This window comes from Otolemur garnettii, unplaced genomic scaffold (genome assembly GCF_000181295.1).
Source record: "Otolemur garnettii isolate 467f Iridium unplaced genomic scaffold, OtoGar3 scaffold00006, whole genome shotgun sequence".
Taxonomy (NCBI): Eukaryota; Metazoa; Chordata; class Mammalia; order Primates; family Galagidae; genus Otolemur; species Otolemur garnettii.
In genome coordinates this window covers 32,638,279-32,649,380 of record NW_003852401.1, presented here as the reverse complement: position 1 = coordinate 32,649,380, position 11,102 = coordinate 32,638,279, and the positions used below count along the sequence as shown (strand labels likewise).

The window sequence follows — 11,102 nt, the reverse complement described above, 5'->3', positions numbered from 1 at the left end:
GAGAAGTGGCAAGTGGTTGTGTTTGGTCTGTTGTGGCTGTAGCTTCAACAACAGTGAGACTGCAAACAGGAAAGGCCTTCCTTGTGAGTTGTTTTGTTGTTGTTTTAGACATGAACACTCGGTTGAATTATCTTAAGAGACTTTGAGCAAGAGTGTGGGTGACTTTAAGCATTGTCCAGGGTCCAGGACTGAGCCACTGGGCTGGAACATAGCTATCACTTTTTGGCTGTGGGCCATGCATAGCCATTGTGGGAGAGCTGCCCTGAAGGCTCCAAGCTTAGGGTTGCAGAGTGAGGCCTGGGCTGGGAGACTTTCAGTGAGTGATCTAGTGACAGTGCCAAGGTGGGGTAGGAGAGCTACCTTGAGGCCTCTGCCCTTAGGGGCATAGTGAGGCTGGTTTGGGTGCGCTGGATAAGCAGGCAGCCACTTGAGGAGAGATCCCAGCGACACGTGCTTTCCTGGGAAAGCCTCTGCTTAGCCAAGGTTAGTGGTTTAAAGTGTCTTTTCAGTTGGCTGAGGAGAGATTGAGGATCTCAATCCTGTGGGGTTTGAGTGCAAAGAAGTTAGCCGAGGCCTCTAGTTTCCATCTTACACTGCTGTATCAGCATCTCATACCCCAGAAGATCATCTGCTGGCCAGACAATATTCAGCAAGATATATATACTGCTTTTTTTCCCCTTTTATTTATTATTATTATTTGCAGTGTTTTTTTTTTTGTCCGGGGCTGGGTCTGAACCCACCACCTCTGGCACATGGGGCTGGTGCTCCACTCCTTTGAGCCACAGGTGCTGCCCTTTTTTCTTTACTTTTTATTTCAACTTTCTCCCCCTGGATTTTTCTTTTTTTTCCCTTTCTTCATTTTTCTAGTATAAATAAAATTTTCTTTTGTTGCCTTCTTTAATAATAAGGACTTCATTTTTGCTAGTGCTTCTGTCCTTGTTATTTGGTCCCCCCTCCCACCCCCCTGCAATTTTAACCTGTAAGTTTTTCTGTTTGTTTGTTTTGGTTTGACTTATAGTATTTTTGTTTTTCCTCTCTGTTTGATGGAGGTGGGGTACCATAACTGCTCAGGCTGGCAAAGAGCTGCTGACAACAAGGGAACCACCCAACCCAATACCCCCAGAGTTTGGGGGGTTTTAAGGTGTGGGTCGTAGTAACCTACTGTACATCTTTATTACTGCTGTCTCCCTCTTTCTGTGCCTCTCTTCGTTTTTTCAATATTCCCTTTTACTCATCCCCTCTCCTTTCTCTTTTTTCTTTTTTAAATCTTTTTTCCCCTTCTTGTTGTTCAATCTTCTCATCCTTTTAGTCCTGTACCAAAAGGAATAGTAGTGGCGATAGGGGACAACCTTGTCTGGTTCTAAATTCTAAGTCGAAAATTTTTCAGTTTTACTCTATTCAGTAAAATTTCAGCCATAGGTTTGTCATAGATAGCATCTATCAGTTTAAGAAATGTGCCATCTGTGCCTATAGTCTTCAGTGTTCTAATTAGAAAAGGATGCTGGATGTTATCGAATGCTTTTTCTGCATCTACTGAGAGTATCATATCTTTGTTTTTACTTCTATTGATATGGTGAATTACATTTATGGACTTGAGTATGTTAAACCAGCCTTGCATCCCTGGGATGAAATCTACTTGATCATGATGTATGACTTTTTTGATGAGAAGCTATAATTGATTGGTTGGGATTTTGTTAAGAATTTTTGCATCTATATTCATTGGTGAAATCAGTGTGAAGTTCTCATTTTTAGTTGGGTCTTTTTAAGGTTTTAGTATCAGGGTGATGTTTTCTTCATAAAATGTGTTGGGGAAGATTCCTTCTTCCTCAATTTTTTGGAATAATTTCTGCAGTATGGGAATAAGCTCTTCTTTGAAGGTTTGATAGAATTCTGGTGTGGACCCATCTGACTAGGGCATTTTTTTGGGAGGGAGATTTTTATTGTTTCTTTGATTTCAGTGCTTGAAATTGTTCTGTTCAGGAGATCTATTTCTTCCTGCCTAAGTCTAGGGAGAGGGTATGATTTTAAATATTGATCGATTTCCTTCACATTGCCAAATTTCTGGGCATAGAGTTACTTGTAGTACTCTATGTATACTTGTAATACTCTATGATCTCTTGTTTCTCTGTGCCATCAGTTACTTTTCTTTTATTGTTTCTGATTGAGGTTATTAGAGATTTTTCTTTTTTGTTTTTAGTTAATCTGGCCAAAGGTTTATTGATTTCATTTATTTTTTCAAAAAAGAAACTTTTTGTTTTGTTAATTTTATGAATAATTCTTTTGCTTTCAACTTCATTAATCTCTGATTTAATTTTGGTTATGTCTTTTCTTGTGTTGGGTTTGGTATTAGATTTTTCTTTTTCCAATTTTATAAGATGGTTCATGAGTTTATTGATGTGCCCTTTTTCTGTTTTTCAAATGTAGGTGTCCAATGCTATAAATTTGCCTCTTAAGACTGCTTTTGTTGTATCCCACAGGTTTTGGTAAATTGGGTCTTCATTGTTATGTTTGAGGAATTTAATGATTTCATCCTTTATCTCTTCCTAAACCCAACTATCATTCAGCATAACATTGCTTAATTTCCATGTTTTTGTGTGGGGATGAACTTTTTTATTGAAGTTCAGTTCTACCTTTATTGCCCTGTGGTTTGAGAAGATATAAGATATAATTTCTACCCTTTTAATTTTGCTGAGGTTTGATTTGTATCCTAGGATATGGTCTAGTTTGGAGTATGTACCATGGGTGATAAGAAAAATGTATATTCTTTAGCTTTGGGATGGTCTATTCTGTATATATCTATTAATCCCATTTATTCTACAGTCATATTTAAGTCCTGTATATCTTTGTTTAATTTCTGTTTAGAGGATCTATCCATTTCTATCAGAGAGCTGTTAAAGTCCCTGACTATTATGGTGTTACAGGATATCATATTGCTCACACCCTGCAGGTCTGTCATAAATCTGGGAGCATTTAAGTCGGGTGCATAAATATTTAAAATTGAAATGTCTTGTTTGGTCCTTTGTATAAAGTGTCCATCTTTGTCTTTCTTAACTTTATTTGTTTTAAATCTACTTGTACCTGAAAATAAGATTGCAAATCCTCCTTTCTTCTGATTTCCATTTCTTTGAAATACTGTTTTCCATCCCTTAACTCTAAGTCTTGTACTTCAAGGCTAGTTGTGTCTCCTAGAGACAGTATATTGATGGCTTGCCCTTTTTTTTTTTTTTATACATTCAGCCTGCCTGAGCCCCTTCAGTGGCAAATTCAATCCATTGACATTTATTGAGAGAATTGATAAGTATGGTGGGGTTCCATTTATCTTATTTTGTGAAAGTCTGTTGTGTTGTTTTATCCTTTGCACTGTTGTGGAAGCTAAGTTTTGACCTTTGGCTTCTGAGTGTTTACTTTACTGGTGGTGCATTGTGATAGACAGTATTGAGAATAGGTCTAAGTATTTCCTGTAGAGCTGGTCTTGTGGTGAATTTCCTTAATGTTTGTATATCCACAAAAGATTTGATTTCTCCATCAATTTTGAAGGTTAGTTTAGCAGGATACAGAACTCTGGGCTGAAAATTGTTTTGTTTAAGAATGTTAAAGGTGGATAACCATGCTCTTCTGGCTTGGAAAGTTTCAGTTGAAAAGTCTACTCTCATTCTAATGGCTTTGCTTGTGTAGGTCAGTTGACACTCCTGGCTGCTTGCAGAATCTTTTCTTTCATCTTGACTTTGGACAGGTTCATTACAATGTGTTTTGGAGATGACACAGTATTTGGTATTCATCCAAAAGGAGGGCATTGTATCTTTAGTAAAAGTTATGAAGTTTTCATTTATGATGGTCTCTAGTGGGGCTTCCATTACTTTGGGACAATCTCCTTCCCCTTCAGAGATGCCAATTATTCATATGTTTGAACAGTTCATGGAGTCTCGTAGTTCTGTATGTGACTGTTCTGCTTTATCTTCTTTTCTGCCTCTTTGACTACCTGGGTTACCTAGACAACTTTATCCTCTAGCTCTGAGGTTCTTTCTTCTCCAAGGTCTAACCTATTTTTGATACATTTCTCTACATCTTTACATTCTTTGATTGTCTCCTTCATTTCCTTAAGCTCTGCCAGATCCTTTCTATATTCCACCTATCTCTCATCCAACTTTTGGTTCTGTCTTTACTTTTGCTTGTCCATTCCTTTTATTGTCTTTATCATCCATATTTTAAATTCTCTTTCTGTCAAATCCATTAATTTTTTATAAGTGAAATCTTCTGCAGTAGCTGCCTCATGCTCCTTTGGGAGACTTTCTCTGTTTTTGTTTTTCATGTTACCCAAATTTTTCTGTTGGTTCCTTCTCATGTGTTCTTTTTACTTGTTCACTCCCTTGCCCTCCTTTTTCCTTCTTGCTTCCTCTTTTGCTTCAAATTACCTTGTCTCAGAGCGTAGGTCAAAAAGAAGAGAAAGGTAAAGAATAAGGGGGAAATACGAGGAAAAAAACAAAGAAGAAAAATAAGGAAAGAGAAAAAGAAAAGAAAAAGGACAAAAATGGAGGAAAGGGGATAAAGAAAGAATTAAAGAACAGGAAAGAATGAGGACAGGAAGACAGAATGAGATTGATACAAAAGTGGTACAGTGTTAAGGCCTCTTCTATAATTCAAGGATTTTTGAGAGACTGGGCTGGGAGGGTTCCTCAAAATCAAAAACTTGTTACCAGCCTGAGGATAGCTAAACTCTTCCTTGTGACCAAAACTACAGGAGTCCTTGCTCTTGATGGAAGTTAAGATTAGAACTAACTAAACAAATAAGCAAAAACAAACACAAAAAGCAAAAAAGATCAAGTAACCAATAACTGTGGCTACCTCAGCAATATAGAAAGGAAGAGGAGAGAAAAAGGGATAAAAAAGGTAAAAAAATACTAAAAAAAATTACTAACAAAATTTATATATAGTGGAAGGGGTCAACTTTAATAGGAATATATATGTTGCAATATGTGGTGGGACACCAGGTGGTGCTGTGGCTTGTTTAGGAGATGGAGGGCACAACCAGCAACCTCTATGGTCCTTTTTCCTAACTCAGTTGTCCTCAGTGATCATGGGATTGTTTCTTCAGAATTCAAACCCTGCTGTATTGGGATCTTAAAGCTCACAAGAATCCTTCAGGGGCAGGTCTCCCAATGCCCCTGACTTCAGTTCCCATGGATGTGGGAGTTGTTCAGCCTGTCCTAAGAGTGGAGTTCTGATCCTGGAAGGCAGAATTAAGATGGCTATGCTTTAGACCCCTGCTAAGACCTTCTCACGACCTTCCCTTCATGGTAGTCCCTGGGCCATCAAGATCTTCCCAGTATGTCTAACTCATCAGTCAACAAAAAATGGCAAATCCATTCCAACTAGTATTCAAATCTGGTTGCTGAATACTGTTCAAGTCTGCCTGCTCTGCCAAGCTTTCCACTCAACATGTAGCTGCCCCTCAAAACCAAAAACTCCAGAGAGACTTCCTCCTCTCCTGGACCTCCATGGAGGGGCTAACTGATTCTAGCAGGTTGCAATTACCTGCCCACAGTGTCAGATTTCCACTGCTCTGGATCACATGCTGTATCCAGCTCACTACCTCCTCACTGTGCTCCCTGAGCTATATGACTCTGGGCAAAGTTCCCGTCAGGTATGGCTGGGTTGACTGAAATATTTTTGACTCATTAGTCTATCACTTTCAGAAACTTGAACCGGCTAACAGATGAAAGAAAGTCCCCTTACCCATGGAATCTCTAAGTTCACTTTCATCCATCTTTGGAACTAGAATGAGAAACCAAGGTGGATTGCAAAAGTAAAATGAAATGAAATGAAATAAAATAAAATAATTCCTTTAATGGTCTGGATTTCTATTCTCTATATCTGGATCTTCAGGTTAATCTGAAAGTCCTAGGAAATCATCAAGTTATCTCCCCCCACCCCCAACTCCCATGAAACTCTGCTTGTACAATGCCCTGCCTCTAGAATTCTGGAATTCTGTTCGAGAATTTCCAGTGGGGAAGAGACCTGAACTGGAAGCAATATCCTGACTTGGGAGTGGAAGGGAGCAGCATCTCTTTCCTTGACTGTGCTTTCTAGCAATTATATTAAAGTTTGACATCTCCACTCTGAGTTAGGTTTGCTTAAGTAGTTCTATTTTTTCTGCAATTAATTTGTAGAATTTTTCTACTAAGAAGTCAATCTTTTTAGAAGCACTTGATGCACTGATGTTTATCATTTGTGCCTGTAATAAACATTTCTCAGTTATTGTTACAATTAGTCAGTCACTAAATTTTGTTCAATATCAAGAGTTATGAAACCCAAAGTATTAAGGCAACTGTTGAGCAAAATCAATTAAATAGTTGTCCATTTCAATACTATTATTGTTTAAATTGCAAAACTACTACACCATGCTTTAGCCACTTTGTAAGTGTTATTATTCTGCGTCATCAGCAGACAGGCTTATTAAATAATTAAATATATTTCCTTTTTGGCTTCCCCTCCCCCTAATTCCATTATTTTTCAGTACAAAATTTCAAATGAGTACTAACTTTTTAAGATGATGAACCTAAAAGCAAATGACATTAAAGATTCAAGGAAGATGTTCTTATTTAGAACACAATCACCTGTGTTCTTAACCACTAAATAGTGTTCTTAACCACTATTTTCTTTCAAATCCAACTAAAAAGAAGCAATATCTTAGTCTTCTATTCACAGATAGTATTGTTTATGCTGGGAACACAATAAAGTAATTCTTCAGATTTCCATTCAAATATAAGGTCTCAGCTTTGGAAAAGAAAGATATTATAATATTAAAAATGTTATTTTTTTCCTTCTTTAAAAGTGTTAGTCTCTCTGATTTTAAGGAATATTCTCTCATACCATTTCACAGGGCAAGGTGATGCTTGAATAGGCTTTATTAAATAAATAACTGTGTAAAATCCAGTTAATAACTTATGTCAAAAACTATAGTTTTTTTTTTTTTTTTACATTTGAGGGAATGAAAATATATCTAAGATTTATAAGAAATATTGAGCAAGACAAAACTTAAAAGCCTTAGGTAAGGATTTGGTATTGGCTTTTCATAATTTTATTTTGGAAAGAAAAGAGAACTGTAGGAAAACAATTATCTGTTAATAAGATACAATTATTTTTAAGCCCCATGATTTTAAGAATTTATGATTTTAGGTTTGTATATTCTCTATTGCCTGCTGCATTGGAAATACTTTGCTCTCTGAAGACAGCAGTGAGAGTCTAAAAGCCATAAAAGATTTTCTTTTTATAGTCCATGAAGAAACTTTTTATCTTCTTTAATCCAAAGTAACAGATACCAAATCATTAACCAACAAGACCTATTTCATTAACCTTTACATTTCAGCTGACAACAACAATTTATTTATCTGTTAAAATGCTTTCTCTTTAATAATTTCTATACAAAAATAGCCACTACTCAAAAATTCACAATTTACAATGTACAATTCCAATATTTCCTTGCTTTTTTTAAATGTAAAGAAAACCCTGGCCCTGTCTCACTAAGTTCTTTAGCTCAAGCTTGGGCATGTAAGTAAAAGTATTCATATGAAATTTAGCCTTCTCATAGTTTATTTTTCCTTTGATTAAGTGTTTTTAAAGTACACTTGATTCTGCATTTTTGAGCTACAGTCATTGAGATAACCATCCTCAAAGCCTCCTAATCTCTTCCTCAGTTAACACTAAAAGGTGTGCTTGTAGAAGGATGAGATCATGTATGTCATTTTTGTTTGCCTGGTGCTGGAGTAGCAAATAAGTTTCATTTTGGGGTTCCTTGCAAATAGATTGGTAGTGACTGCCTATAATAATATATTGAGAAACTCTTTGATGCTATGTCATCAGTGGGAAAGATTGCTGTGTTTGATTAGCAATGCCTGCCATTGGGGATGGGAGGAAAGAATAGCTCTAAGATTTTGCATTTGCTATTCCTGCCTTTATGCTTGAGGAAGTGCATGTAACAGATGATAAATGTTTTGCTAGATAGATGAGTAAATTTCTATTTTGTTTGGACAATTATCCTATGCAATAGGAAAACTCAGAGGTTTCCTTTTCATCTTGACCTTCTAGGTTTCCCTGCTACCCAGTCCAGAAACTACTCCTTGGATTAGCCAGATAAAATCAGTGGTCTGTGAGCCTCACCCAAATCAATAACTTCCAAAGTTATCAGTCTATACCATTTACTTCTCACTCATTTTATGTATTTGGCTTTAAACACTATTTGCTTTTCCTATATTGTGGAGAGTGGGGCTGTGAGATGGCAGGGTACCACAGCCCGGGGAACATTCAGGGAATGAACCCCTAATTGCTTCTCTGTTCCCAAACAGCCATATTCCTTTCCTCATGTTCCCTCTGCCAAAAGTCACATAGCTGTTTGTCTAGTTAACTACACAGAGATCTTTGTGAACTTTCCCTTCTTATTTCTTGCCATATGTTAATGAAGTTGAGTAGAAACCATTAAGTCATATAGCTCTTCCTTTGTTTTGTCAACTATGCTGAGATCCTTGTGATCTTTTCCTTCTTGCTTACTGTCATATGCTAATGAAGCTGAGTAAAAACCATTAACAAGATAATTTGCCTTTATTCAAGTCATTTACATCTTTCTATCATACTGTAAGACCAAAAATATGTCTTTTGTTTATGCTACTTCCCCATATTGTCTATGCTACTTTCTTGTAGAGAACCCTGTTGAGATACTATAAAATAAAGCTGATTTTGTGCTTTGGTGCTGGTTGCAGCCATCAGCTCAGTCAGACCTCAGAATCCCATCTTTCATTTCTGTGTCTTCCCTTACACTGTATTTCCTCATTCTTCACCAATTCCACTCTGGTTGATTCCCCTTCCCTGTGCTGGTTTGTGACATTATATATTTGAGTTAATAGTATTTATAATCTAGCCACTTTACTTTGTTGTTCATGGTTTGTCCAGGGCAAACTTATGAAGTAGGTGATGCATGTTCTGTGTGGTCCAGAGCTTAACTTTTACAAGCTATTTTCTGATTTTGTATGGCCCATCTCATAATATCAAACCCTGCTTTCAGGACAGGGTCTACTATTATATAATGCAATACTTTTAAGATAATATATTACTCTTTATAGGAGCATTTAAAAAAATTTTTAGCATTTTTTAAAAACATTCAGATTAATATGAGGTTACAGACAATTAGGTTACATAGTTTGTGTTTGTCAAGTAGGTTTCAAGTTGCAGTTGTGCCCCTCATCCAGGAGGTATGCCATGTATCCTTACATTGTGCCTCTTAGATGATAGCACATCAATCTCTCTCCCTCACCCCTTCTACCCCCCACCTCCACTTGAGTTCAACTCTGTTTTTCTCTTGTGTGGGTGTGTATTTGTTTATGTACTAGTTTCATGCTAGTGTTAAGTACATTGGATACTTGCTTTTCCATTCCTGTAATACTTTACTCAGTAGAATGTTCTCATAAGAGTATTTTATTTTTATTTTTTTCAAACTTAAATTTTGTACTTTCCAATTTATTTATTTTATTTGTTTTTTGTTTCTTTTTTCATTAGATCATAACTGTGTACATTGATGCATTTATGGGGTTCACTGTACTGACTTGATATACAATGTGAAATGCTTATATCAAACTGACACATCCATCACCTCACTTACGTATTTGTTGTGGTAAGTCATTTATACTCTTTTCTTAATAGTTTTGAAATGTACCATTGCATTATGCACATTAGGTGAGATCCCCCCAAATAACTCCCTCCTCCAAGCCTTCCTCACCCCTCCCTTATCTCTCTTCTTCCCTCCTACTTTCTGTACTATAGTTATCTTTTATCACTTGTATGAATGTGTAGGTGATTATTGATTTCATAGTAGTATTGAGTACATTGGATATGTTTTTCCCCATTCTTGAGATACTTTACTAAGAAGAATATGTTCCAGCCCCACCCAGGTAAACATAAAAGATGTGAAGTCACCATCTTTTTATGGCTGCATAGTATTCCATGTTGTACATATGCTACAATTAGTTAATCCCTTTGTGGATCAACGGCCATGTGGGCTATTTCCATGTCTTGGCAATTATGAAATGGGCTGCAATAAACATTCTGGTGCAAATGTCTTTGTTGTAAAATGATTTTTGATCATCTGGGTATATACCTAGTAGAGGAATTGCAGGATTGAATGGTAGGTCTACTTTTAGTTCCTTGAGTATTCTCCAAACTTCTTTCAAAAAAGGCCTAATATATTAGCTTACATTCCCACCAGCAGTGCAAAAGTGTTCCCTTCTGTCTACATCCACACTAACTTCTATAGTTTTGGGATTTTTTTGATGTGGTCTAATCTTACAGGAGTTAGATGATATCTCAAAGTGGTTTTTATTTACATTTCTATGATGATTAAAGATCATGAGCATTTCTTCATGTTTGTAGGTCATGTGCCAGTCTTCATCAGAGAAGTTCTGTTCAAGTCTCTTGCTCACATAGAAATGGGGTTATGTGCTTGCTTTGGCAGCATACATATTAAAATTGGAATGATACAGAGAAGATTAGCATGGTCCCTATGCAAGGATGACACACAAATTTGTGAAGCATTTCATATTTTTAAACTTTGGGGAAAAAAATGGAGTTATTTGTTTTTTTCTTATTGATTAATTTGAGTTCTCTGTGGATTCTAGTTATCAGACCTTTGTTGGAAGCATAACCTGCAAAAATCTTCTCCCATTCTGAAGGTTGTCTGTTTGCTTTACTTATTGTGCTCTTGGCTGTGCAGAAGGTTTTTAGTTTGATCAAATCCCAGTAATGTATTTTTGGTGTTGCTTCAATTGCCTGAGGGTGGGGGTCCTCCTCATAAAATATTCTCCCAGGCTTATTTTTTCAAGTGTTTTCCTTGAAAACTCTCTTCTAGTATTTTTATTGTTTCATGTCTTAAATTTAAATCTTATATCCAATGAGAATCAATTTTTGTTAATGGTGAAAAGTGGTGGTTCAGTTTCAGTCTTCTGCAGGTAGAGATCTTTTATGTCCTTTGTTAAGTAAATTTCCATTTATTTCATCTTCTTTGTCACTACTGTAACAGGAATAGAGTCTTTGTATTTTCAGCTTAACTATTATTGGCA

General features: G+C 36.4%; 1 non-coding gene across 1 annotated transcript; it reads left to right on the top strand.

The window, feature by feature from the left end:
• The first annotated feature begins 10,482 nt into the window (after positions 1-10,482).
• On the top strand, positions 10,483-10,589 carry LOC111722951. Its single transcript, XR_002771572.1, has one exon. It is a non-coding gene; the product is annotated as a U6 spliceosomal RNA (small nuclear RNA).
• Positions 10,590-11,102: the final 513 nt, after the last annotated feature.